At 50.0% G+C, this 12,666-nt stretch overlaps 1 protein-coding gene across 1 annotated transcript in view; it reads right to left on the minus strand.

Moving 5' to 3' along the window:
• The window catches only part of ARHGEF10L (Rho guanine nucleotide exchange factor (GEF) 10-like), a 135,757-nt gene extending 126,838 nt beyond the window's left edge, over positions 1-8,919 (minus strand). The window contains exons 1-2 of the mRNA XM_006866407.1: positions 8,730-8,919; positions 7,865-7,898 (exon numbers count right to left, since the gene is read on the minus strand). The gene's annotated coding sequence lies outside the window, so the exon portion shown is untranslated. The remainder of the gene's footprint in view (positions 1-7,864; positions 7,899-8,729) is intronic.
• Between the last annotated feature and the right edge of the window lie 3,747 nt (positions 8,920-12,666).

Raw genomic sequence — 12,666 nt, forward strand, 5'->3', positions numbered from 1 at the left:
ATTGAGCCCAGATGTTGTGGTCCTATCTATTGAGCCCAGATGTTGTGGTCCTATCCTTTGAAACCCATGCTGTTTAACGCTTCAGACTTGTTTCCTCAAGGGCTCTCAGACTCCAGGTCTGACCAGGCCTCTGCCTTGCTCCAGGGAAAATGATGCAAAGCTCTTTAGCTGGACCAATAAGAGCCTGGAGGCACTCCAATCAGCCAGTAAGCTTCGGCCTAAAGGCACCACCTAGTACTTTTGCTCCCTGGGTCTGTGGGCCTGGGGGTCTGGGTCTTCAGGCCTACAGCCATCACCAAGTGCCCTGAGGAACACCACTTCACCAGGAAGCCTCCTGCCTGGAGGCACTCCACTCTCTAGCGCTGGGGGAGTCAACTCCCATACCTTCTCCCACTAGTCTCCTGGTTCAGCAGCTACGGTTTCTCAGTGGCTGCTTCTCACCATCTGTACCATCTCTGTCTGGTACTACTGTTCTCTTCACTTCCTTCTTTTATGTTGTACTCTTCCAGCAAATGAAGATCCCGAAAGCTTTACTCCATTCGCATCACGGTCAGCTCTACTTTAAGGAGGCAGCTCTTCCCCCATAGCATCTGACGAATTGCCTTTGACATCCATAATCCTACACACAGTCTCTTTAGACAATCTAGGCTTTTGTTACTGTTGTTGTTGTCAAGTCAGTTCCGACCCTGTTTCTGAGAAGTGGATGGCGAGCTTGAACCACCAACCTTGCAGTTCACACTGACTTTGCAGTCTAGCATATTAAACCACAGTGCCATACCAGAACTGTTGTTGTAGTTGTTTACCATGAATTCCATTCCGACGCATAGTGACCCTGCATAGTGTTTCCGAGGCTCTAAATCTTTATGGGAACAGAAAGTCTCATCTTTCTCCTGCAGAACCAGTAGTTCTACTGACCATGAGATTAGCAGCTCGACTCGTAACCACACCTTAAAACTCTTCCAGGGTCTACTCATTACCCATTACCCAGTCCCAAAACCATTTCCGTATTGTGGGTATCTTCTAGAGAAGCACCCCACTATTGGTATCAAATACTATCTTGGTTACCTAGTGCTCTTCTGATTGTTGTTCAATGCTGTCAAGTTTGTTCCGACCCATAACGAACCTGTATAGGGTTCAAGGAGCACATACAGCTCAAACCAACCTTGTGATCCTACCTTTACGCTATAGCGCTACACCAGGACTTGGGTACTGCGATAACAGAAATACCATAATGGGTGGTTTTAACAAAACAGAAATTTAGTCTCTCACAGTTTATGAGGTTCAAAGTCCAAGTGTGGCCCAGAAGGATAAACACTAGACTGCTAACCGCAAGGTCGGCATTTCAAACCCACCAGTCACTCCTTGTAAACCCCATACAGGGTCGCTACGAGTTGGAACCAACTTGACGGCACTTCACAACAAGGAAGCTCTAGGGGAAAGCTTTCTCTCTGGGTCAGCTCTGGAGGAAGGGCCTCATCTCCTGCCAACATCTGTGGGTCCGGCATTCCTAGGCAATCCCCAGGTGTCTTGACATCAACCTTCCTTTGGGTCTAGGAGGTTCTCAGCGCAGGGTTCAAAAGGCACGTTCTGCTCCCAGCTCTCGTATCTTGGTGGTAATCAGGCCTTTTCTTCTCTGCCGGTCTCTCTCTCCTTTTTTCTCTTTTAAGACACAAGGTGATGTAGGCCATACCCTGGAGTCGCGGTGTGGCACTGTGGGATAATGCAATGGACTGCAAGGTCAGTTTGAACTGCCAAGATAGGCAGTTCAAATCCACCAGCCGCTCTTTGGAAACCCTATACAGGGTCGCTATGAGCTGGAAACAGCTCATCAGCAACAACAAAAGACCACACCCCAAGGAAACCCCTCTTACATCAGATCAGGGCTGTGATCTGGGTAGGGCGTGCATCCCACCATGATCCCCATACAATGATTAGCACAGCTGTGCTGCCTTCTTCTGGGTGACCCAGCCAAGCTGATGCTGTGGCTCAAAGCCAGAGGGGACCCACTGACCCATCCCTTCATCAGTATAGCCTCTCAACTGCCTGCCAACGTCCCTGGGACCGCCTGTCCACCTCGGTCATCCCTGCAGCCGCTCGCCCGTCAGGTGTGAGCGTCTTCACTGAGCAAAGTAAATAGCTCCTGAGGGTGGGGTGGCTGACCCAAGTCACACAGCTGATGGGTTGTCTGTCTGCCTCCCAGCTACACAACCAACTGTTGCCCTTATTGTTAGCTGCTACTCAGTCAGCCTCTTGCTCACAGCAATCCCGTGCACAGCAGGTTGGGGACCATTGTACATGCCCATGCACACAGGCTGCTTTCCGGAAGCCAACCTGCAGGCCCTCCTTCCTAGTACTTCTAGAGGCTCTGCTGAACCTGTTCCACATCCGAGCAACAACACGAAAGCCTCTGCTGACAGCGGTCTATGCACAAGGTACCCTGGCCTAGGATCAAATCTGGGACAGCCACACAGAAAGAAAGAATTCTATCAGCAAACCATCAAAGACTCCAAAGAGCCCAGCCAAGACCAAAGACAAGCAAACAAAGCAACCCTCTGTGTAGAGTCAATTCTGACTTAAAAGGACCCTATAAAGCAGGATGGAGTTCTGGTGTGGTGCTGTAAGATAAGCACTCAACCACAAGGTCCGTGGTTCAAATCCACAGGCCGCCCCTCAGATACCTATACAGGGTCACTATGGGGCGGAACTGACTCAACAGCACTTAACCACCAGAACAACAGAGTAGAGCTGCCTCATAGGGTTTCTGAGGTTGCAGTCTTTATGGAAGCAGCCTGCCGTATCTTTCTCCTGTAAAGCAGCTACAGGGCTCAAAGCGCCAACCTTCTGGTTAGCTGCCAATTGCTTTAACTGCTGGATTCCAGGAGCCTAGCTGATTCCCTCTAAAAGCAACTGGAGACTCAGAGTAATAACAGCGGACACACGCAGGTCCTGGGACTAAGCGCAGTATATTCATAGATGGACTTACTCCTTGCAGGACAGGTATTTCTCATCCCAGGTGACTGATTAAGAAGTGTGGCTCAGAGACAGAAAACCACTTGCTAACAGCACACAGCAGGTGAGCAGCAGGACCAAGAGGAGAACCTAGCTCTGTCTGGCTCAGAGCTGAGTCCCCAGGTCCTCAAAACCAGACTCCAGGCCTGACTTCAGCAGCCACATTCCTACCTGACTTCCACCAGCCCTGCTGCCCTTCCTCCCCAGCAGTGGCCAGAGGATCAAAGGACCTGCTAAGACAGTCACTTGGTGACGAAAGCGCTGGTCAATTACAATTTGAGGCCATTCCCTGGCCTCCCTCCAGGCAGGTGCCCGCAGAGGCAGAGGGAACACAGTGAGAGGAAGTCACACTCCTCCACTCTGAGATGGGTTTGGTGTTTGTATAGCAGCCACCGTTGGGGATACATATTTTTATAATTTTTTTTTTTCTTTTCACTTGAATAACAAGGAGGAAGAAAGTGATCTGGATTGATTATTCCTCCCGGAAGTCTCCAGAAGAGAGTGGAAAATTTCCACCCAGGAAGTAGCTGGGACTTCAGTAAACAGAGACCTGGAATGGAAGGAATGAAGCTGAGGGCAGTGAGAACACTGGACATGGAAGATAGCCTCTCACTGTGTCACTCCTGACCCTGGGGAAAAATGCCCCCCAGTCTCCTCATCTACAAAAAAAGGGGCTGAAGGGCAACCTCTGACCTGCCCTATCATAACCGCAGTAGCACAAGGATGCTGCTCCCATGAGCCAGTGGCATCAGAACCTGAGGTGTACTCGTGACTGTTGTTGGTGACAGAGCCTTAGTGGCACAATGGGTTAAGCACTTCAAACTCACCAGCCACTCCAAGGGAAAGAAACAAGCTGTCTGCTCCCAATAGGATGTACAGTCTCATAAACCTAATGGGGCCATTCTTCTTTGTCCTTTAGGGTCGCTCTGAGTCCGAATTAACTCGATGGCAGTGGGTTTGGCTTCCTGGCTTGGTTGTTGATGAGATGCCCACCCTCAGCAATCTAGGTTCATTCCGGGAGTCTGAGGCACCGGTGCCAACTCAAGACTCCCAGCATTGGATGTGGAGTAGGGGCAGGCTGGAGCTTCTACAGAGCAGCCTCACTCTCTCCTCAGAACACTTCCAGGTGGACATGATTCGTGCCATCTATTATTTCGTTCTGCTGTGCATAAGGGTGCTATGAGTCGGTACTGACTCAATGGCACCTAACATCAACAACATTAGATGGGGAAACTGAGGCTCAGAGAGGCTGATGGGTATCCAAAGGCATGGGCTGGGGAGAAACTGGGTGGGGATTTGAACCTCTGGAGCCTGCTTCCCAGTGCCTCCAGGAGAGGATGTTAGAGGGAGCTGGGGTAACCACAGGGTAAGTGTACAGCAGGTGACAGAGCTGGGGGCTAGTAAGCACAGAGTTAAAGGCGGAGCCGGGAAAGTCTGGCACTCAGGCTATCCTAAGCAGAGAGCTGATGAAAACAACAGCTGCCCCCCTGCAACCTCCCCTGCCACCCCCAGCCTCCATCCTCCATCCTCACCCCAGTACTCAGCATGGTGCCCCGCAATGGGCCAACCCAGACCTGTCAGCAGAGTCAACATGCAGAGCTCTGGAGCCAGGTTTCCAGGCACAGCAGAGCCTGCACCGCGGACACCAAGAGCAGGCATGGGAAGAGAGGGTGCCACGCTGTCCTGCTGCTGGCTCCAAGATGAGGGTGCAGGCAGAGAGTCTCCAGGATGGGGCATGAGAGAAGCAAGGGCTCCAGAACCAGGTAGGGGTGCACTTGCTCTGGCCCAGTTCCTTACCTTCATGCCTATGCCCATGGTTCCTGCTGTGTGCACGTCCCTCCCACTACCCCCCTCCAAGACCGCCCTCCACCCTCCAGTCAGTGCCCCCGCTCCTCTGAAGCCTTCTCTGCATCCCCCACACACCCGCATCAGATCAAGTTCCTCAGCAGCTTCCTTTCCCTCTACATGGGCCCACCCAAGGGGCTTCAGTCTCTGGCCACTGCAGTCACGGAAAACCTCCCCAGGCCAAGTGCAGGGTAAATATGTTACTGATTCATCTCAGGCCCCTCATCGTTAGAAAGGCAGGCCCTAATCCTAACCTAACTACACCAGCAACCAGCTCACTCATCCCAGATAGCAAGGTGTACAGAAAAGGACTCCTGACCCCAACTGGAACCCATGACCGCCTCCCCTCCAGAATCCCAGGGCCCAGGGACACCGGCCCGAGAATTAGCTTCCTTCATGCACAAAGAATGAATGAGCCTCCTCCTAGCACAACAAATGGAGGTTCAGATATGCTCGACCCTCATCAAGGTAGCCAGGATTTAAACTTAGGGCCCCTGGTGCCCCTGGCCATAAGCCACAGGAAGGAAACCCACCACTTGGTGATTCACTCAGAAGAGGCCCCTTAAGCACCCACGTATGTAGTCAGGTAGTGCCAGGCAGTGGGCAAACAACCCAGAGGCCTAGACTTTACAGGTCCCTATAAGGAGCTCTGGTAGCGTAGTGGTTATGAATCAGGCTACGAACCTTAAGGTCAGCAGTTCTAAACTACCAGCTGCTCCGCGAGAGAAAGATGAGGCTTTCTGCTCCCATAAAGATTTACAGCCTCGGAAACCCCCGCTCTGGGTCAGTTCGACTCCACAGCACATAACCACCACCATCCCTAAACACGGAGTCCTGGTGTGGCACTGTGGGCTAATGTGTCAGACTGCAAAGTCATTTAAACTGCAAGGTTGGTGGTTCAAGCTCACCAGCTGCTCCTTGGAAACCCTATACAGGGTCAGAACCAACTCGATGGCACTTTACAACAACAACAATCCCTACACACAAAGTCCTGGTGTGGCGCTGTGGGAACCCTATATAGGGTCGATACGGGTCGGAACCGACTCTATGGCACTTCACAACAACAACAACATCCCTAAACACACAGCCCAACCCAGAAACAAGCACCAGTGGGAAGACCACAGGGGGAACGGAACGGTGGCAAAAAGAACTGCCTTGGCCACGTGCCCACCATGATGCTGGCATCTTACCCAAGAGCTCTATGAAGGAGTTTGATTTACACAAGTGCCCAAGGTCAGTGATGTGAGCAGGAAGAAAAGCTGGGCAGTGGTTCCAGAATCCCGGCTCTAAACTATTAGGATCTCCTGCCTCTGCCAGGGCACAGAAAGGCATAATCCATAACAGCAATGATGGTACTGGGAACAGAAATGCTAAGCACTAATCTAAAAGTAAACCATTGCCGTGGAGATGGTGGTGTTGTTAGGGGCCATCGAGTCAGTTCCAACGCATATGTACAACAGAAGGAAATACAGCTTGGCCTGTGCCATCTCACAATTGTTATGTTTGAGCCCACTCTTCTAGTCACTGTGTCTTCCATCTGGCTAAGGGTCTTTCTCTACTTCACTGACCCATACTTAACCAAGCATGTGTTCTTCTCCGGGGACTGGAGCCCCCTGAGGACAAGTCCAGGGTTGTTGTTGTTAAGTACCGTGGAGTTGGTTCCAACTCATAGTGACCCTGTACAGGGTTTCCGAGGCTGCAAATCTTTACGGGAGCAGAAAGCCTCATCGTTCTCCCGTGGAACAGCTGGTAGTCTCGAACTACCGACTTTAAGGTTAGCAGCCCGATGTCCAGAGTACATAAAAGCAAAGTCTCACCATCCTCACTTCAAAGGAACACTGTAGTTGTCCTTCCTCCAGGACAGATTTGTTTGTCCTTGTGGCAGTCCACAGCATAGTTAATATTCTTTACCAACACCATAATTCAAAGGCATCAGTTCTTCTTCAGTCTTCCTTACTGTCCGGTCTTGGCAGGCATATGAGGTTGTTGAAAATGCCACAGCTTAGTCCTCAAAGTAACATCCTAGCTTTGCAACACCTTCAAGAGGCTTTAGCAGCATCGTCCAGCACAATCCGTTGTTTGATTTCCTGACTATTGCTGTAAACTCACCATGAGTGGGAACTGACTCAGTGGTGACAGGTTTATTTAAGGAGGCTTGGTGCCTACCGTGATAAAATCACCAGGCTATTAACCAAGAGGTTGGCAGTTCAAACCCACCAACCATCCTGCAGGAGAAATCCATAAAGATTGTTGTTGTTAAGAGTCAATCCTGACTCATAGCGACCATGAAAGGGTTTCCAAGGCGGTAAATCTTTGCAGGAACAGAAAGCCTCATCTTTCTCCCATGGAACAACTGGTTTGAGCTGCCAACCTTTCTTTTAGCAGTTCAGTGCTTGTCCTATTGAGTTGATGCTGAGGGTGTTGTTAAGTGCCATCAAGTCAATCCCAACTCATAGCAACCCTGTATAGAGTTTCTGAGGATCGGCTGGTGTGTTTGAACCACCAACCTTGCAATTAGCAGTGCTTCTCCTATTGTTGTTAGTGCCACTGAGTCAGTTCCGACTCATAGCGACCCCATATAGGGTTCCAAGGAGCAGCTAGTGAGCTTGAACCACCAACCTTGTGGTTCACACCAACCTTGCAATCCAATGCATTAACCTACAGCGCCAATCCTCCACCCCACACACCTCCCCAGATGGGTCCTTGGACTGTTTCTATTTTGCATACAACAAGGCTGTCATTTGAGTTAATGGACTTGTCCAGGGCCACACAGTCATCAAGGGGCAGAGACAGGAAGTGAAGCCAGGCCAGCTCTCTGCTATTTCACAGGCTCCCAGGCAAAATAAAGAAAGGAATGAGGGCTTTAGGGATCCCCACCCGAAGGCAGGGGAAGTGAAGGAAAAGTCTCCTTAGCCCAAGACCTGCCCAGAGCCCTCCAGCCTCAGCTCCACCCTCCCCCACCCGCTGGCCCCTTCTTCCAAGTGAAAAACCAAGGACCAGGTTCACTCACTGTGTCTGGGCCAGTGCAGCCGCTGGGTCTGGGTCTGCCGGAAAGGAGTAAAGGGAAGCCAGTCAGACGGGAGGCTGGCCTGATGGGCTGGGCCCACTCCCGCCCCCTGACCCAGCCTCCCCAGCCTCCCCACAGGGAACTGGAGCAGGGCCTGGCCAGCCTGGGTCTCTACTGGGACCGACCTCCTTACCCTAAGCCTGGTGAAAACAGCAGCCACCAAACAGACACAAGCTCCCCTACCTGTCCTACCTCAGTGTCCCCACCCCCACCGCCCACATCCCCACTCCAACCAGAACCCGCCTTGCAGCCTGTTCTGGGCCTGCTCCCACCCCCAGCTCCTCTGGAGCACATTGTCCCCAGGCCTGCAGGAAGTTCCTGCTAATCCGGTCCCTGGAGTCTTTCCCTATGACAGCATCTGAGTGCCCAGAAGCTGCCATTTAACACCAGCCTTATCTCGGTCCTGTGGCCTCCCAGGGCGGCCAGCTCCCAGGGACAGACTGGAGAGAGAGGGGCTAGTGGGAGCCAGCTCTCCTGGCTGCTGGGCAAGGTCCACAGGCCAGGGAAGCAACTATCTCCAACGCCAAGTCAGGGCCCATGGCTTCCTTCTACAATGTGTACCAGAGCAGCCAGATGTTACAGGAATGCTAAGAATCTCCAATTCCCCAGGAGAGCCACAGAATTCACATCTGCCCAGTGGCTTTTCCCTTCCAGCTACTTGGGGACAGCAGAAGGGCCACAAGGCAGCAATGGGAGCTGGGAGCCAGGAACCAGGAAAACGGTGTTTCCCTTCCCGGGTCCGCTCTCTGTTCTCTCTCTAGCCCCAGAGGCCCAGAAATCAGAAGACAGAGGCTCCCAGAGTCCTCACCAGTGACAGCAGCTGCAGCAGCGGAGTCAAAGAGAGTCAGTGGGTGGTCTGTCTCCTTCCGGTCCACAATGCTGGGGAGGGCCAGGCCTGTGCTGTTGTCCCCTTCATCATCACTGTCCTCAAACTCAAAGAGCTCTCCCGGGTCTTCTTCTGCCTCTGGGGAGGGGCCTGGAGCACTGGGAACCAGCTGATCTCCTGGGTAAGGTGTGAGAAGGAAAGAAAGAAAGAGGAGTTACTCATGCCATAGGGCCTTGGGGTTTGGTTAAGGGCAGAATCTGGGACACCCTGGTTGGTGCAAACGCTTAACATACTTGGCTGCTAACAGAAAGGTTGGTGGTTCAAGTCCACCCAGAGGTGCTGCCAAAGAAAGGGAATCAGCCACTGAAAACGCTATGGAGCACATTTCTACTCTGATACACAGGCAGATGGAGTCCTGGTGTGGCGCTGCGGGCTAATGCGTCAGACAGCAAAATCGTTTGAACTGCAAGGTCAGTGGTTCAAGCTCACCAGCTGCTCCTTGGAAATCCTATACAGGGTCGCTATGGGTCGGAATCGACTCGTCAGTGCTTAACAACAACACATGCAGTTACCATGAGTCAGAGATCACTTGACAGTAACTGGTTTGAAAAGTGCTTAGGGAGTCTGGCAACTACTGGAACTGGGGGAACAGCTGAGGGTCTGGATGAGGGAACAAGCGGGGTTCTCAAAGTCCTGCTCAGACCAGATGGCCCTACTCCACTCTGAAAGTGTCTGCTTGGGTTAGGTTTCTAAGCAGACGGCAGCGAGGAGGGAGAAGAGGGAGCAGACTTGTGCAGAGACTGTGAGAGCATCTTTCTGTGAGCACATCTTCTGTTGTCCTGCTTTCTTGTTTGTGTGCAAGGAGGCTGTTCAGATGCATTGGCGCATGTGCATGTGAGCACGCAGGCTCACAAGCTTGTTTACTAGAAGCAAAGAGGACTGGAAGCGCTTACCGTGGAAGATCAAAGACCACAGCCTTTAGTATGGATTGCACCTCAGCATAAAGAAAACAGAAACCCTCACAACTGGATCGATAAGCAACATTTCGCTAAAAAGAGAGAAGATTAAAGTTGTCAAGGATCTCGTTTAACTTGGATCCACAATCAATGCTCCTGGAAACAGCAGTTATGAAATCAAATGACATATTGAATTACATAAATCTGCTGCAAAAGATCTCTTTAAAGTTCCAAAGAGCAAAGATATCGCTTTGACTAAAGTGCCCCTGACCCAATCCAAGGTATATTCAGTAGCCTCATATGCATGTGAAAGTTGGACAATGAATAAGGAAGACCAGAGAAGAATAGATGCCTTTAAGTAATGTTATTAGCAAAGAATACTGAAAACATCCTAGACTGCCAGGAGAATAAACAAATCTGTCTTGGAAGAAGTACACCCAGAACGCTCCTTAGGAACAAGGATGGTGAGACTGTCTCATGTACTTGGACATGTTATGAGGAGGGGTCAGTCCCTGGAGAAGAAGCAGAGGTCTGTGAAAAGACGCAAACCCTGAAGCAGATGGATTGGCATTGGGTGTACAATGGGCTCAAACATAAGAACATAATACTGGGCAGTGTTCCATTCTGTTGTGCCCAGGGCCTCTATGAGGTGGGACCATCAGTTCCATCACTTAACAACAACGATAACTTTTTTTTTTTTTCTTAAATGATTTGTGAATTATGTGATAGTTTACATGGGAGAACATTGGTTTTACATTCATTCTATCGTATATCGTATCATTGCCATGGTTACAATCCCCTCCATGTAATCCTTCCCCCATACCCCCCAGGTCTTCAGTACACAGTCGCTCTCCCTCTCTGGATCTAAAGCCTCCAACTGCTCCATCACTCCACGTCATCATCTCTGGCTCCATTTCAGGCATCACTGCTTCTCTGGATAGGGTCCCGCTCTCTGCTCTTCTCCCTTGATGGTCCTAGGGACCTCCGCTCCTAGACTGAAAAGTTAATCACTCCCCTCCTTGCTATAAAACATCTACCTTTACATTTCCAACCCTCACAGTCAGTCCTGATAACAATTATTCACTATTGTATCACAAGAGACCCATCTGAATTTCATTGCATCATCTCCGCCTAGTCAGATTGAATACTAATCACTGGAGATTCTACCTTCCTCCAGGCCCTCTGGATCTAGGTTCCCTCTTGAAAGCTTGTAAGCCAGTCACTTCTTGCCTTTGTAACCCCCCCGCCCCCATTTTGGGTAGCCAATATCCAAGTTGCCCATCCCTGTCTACTCTGTGTGTGGAGGGGGTGTGAATGATTCTTGCTGTAAGTTCTTGCTGTAAGGACTTGTTCCCGCTTTTGAGCTACTGCTTCCATAGGTGTAGGTCAAGTTCATCAAATTGTATGAGAATACTTTTTTTTTTTTTTTCCCCCTCTTCTTTTTACTTCTGGTTGAGCTCTGATCATCCAGTCATTGAAGCTAGGTCGAGTGGGTATTATCTGTGTGGTGTTCTTATACATATGCCCTCTCTTCTTATCAGCTGGACGCTTCACTCTCCGCTCTAGTCCCAGGTCTTGCCACACTGCTGGCCAATCAGGTCTTCACCCGGGTTCACAGAAGTCTATTGAACGTTGTAGGGCTTAGCTCACCGCTTCATTGCTGAACAACAATAACTTTTACGCGTGTGTGTTTTGTGTATGTGTGAATGAGCATATGCAAGCATGTTCTGCAAGTTGTACTTAATTCGGTACGTATGGTGGCATAAATTCAGCTGTCTACAAAGGCTTGAAGCTCAATGCAGGCCAGCTCTCAGGTCGCAGGACTTAGGTTGGCTGGGATAAGGACAGGACCTGTTCCCAGCATGGCGGTCATCTCTAAGGCCTCGTTCCTGGCTTCTTCTCCCTGGGAGATCCCCTTCAGGACACATCCTCCATAGCACCCTTCATAGCTTCATTCAAACAAAAGGAGCTCCCTGGACCCTGGCTACAGCAGGTCCTTCTCCCTGTCTCTTTCTCAGCCCCTTGGCTGGCTCCTTCATCCAATCCATGTACAAACTTAGTTTTCAATTGTTTTGTTTTAGAAAACCACACCCCTTAGCACTGGGTGAGTCATGGGATGACATCACAAACGTTACATGTGAAAAAAGCAAAAGGTCATTAAAAAGACAAGAAAGGAAAAAAGAGAAGACCAACGTGAATGTCAGAAGAGAGTCTGAAACTTGCTCTCGAATGTGGAATAACGAAAGCAAATGGAAGAAATTTTCAAAGGGCAGCTTGAGAAGACAAAGTCAAGTGTTATAATGAAATGTGCAAAGAACTGGAGTTTGAAAACCAAAAGGCAAGAGCACGCTCAGCGTTTTTCTAGCAAAAAGAACTGCAGAAAAAACTCTAGCCTCGAAATGCAATATTGAAGGATTCTAGAGGCAAAAATGGTTACAAGTCGGGCTGGCAACCTCAGATCAGCAGTTCAAAACTACCAGCGGTTCCGCAGGAGAAAGATGAAGCGTTCTGCTCCTGTAAAGATTTACAGCCTCGGAAACCCTGTGCAGGGTCACTGTGAGTCGGAACGGACTCCACGGTACTTAACAACAACAACAAAGGCAAAAATATTGAACAGTACAGAAAGCATCAAAAGAAGATAGAAGGAATTCATAGTCACTATACCAAAAAGACCTGGTTGGCAGTCAACCATTTCAGGAGGTAGCATCTAATCCACAATGGATGGTACTGAAGGAAGAAGTCCAAGCCGTGTACTGAATGGTTCATATACATGGAATCATGTAACACGTAGCTCTTCGTATCTTACTGCTCCCACTTAGCATACACAGTGAGTTCTGATACACAGGTTGGATCACGACTTTATTCCTTTCATGGCTACTATGCTACAAGGGAGCTACAAAAAGTGGAAAAAAAGTCATTAGTTTTCCATTCCATTTTTCTATGAACTTTTTGAAGCCCCCCCC

The sequence above is a fragment of the Chrysochloris asiatica genome, unplaced genomic scaffold (assembly GCF_000296735.1).
Source record: "Chrysochloris asiatica unplaced genomic scaffold, ChrAsi1.0 scaffold00090, whole genome shotgun sequence".
Lineage (NCBI taxonomy): Eukaryota > Metazoa > Chordata > Mammalia > Afrosoricida > Chrysochloridae > Chrysochloris > Chrysochloris asiatica.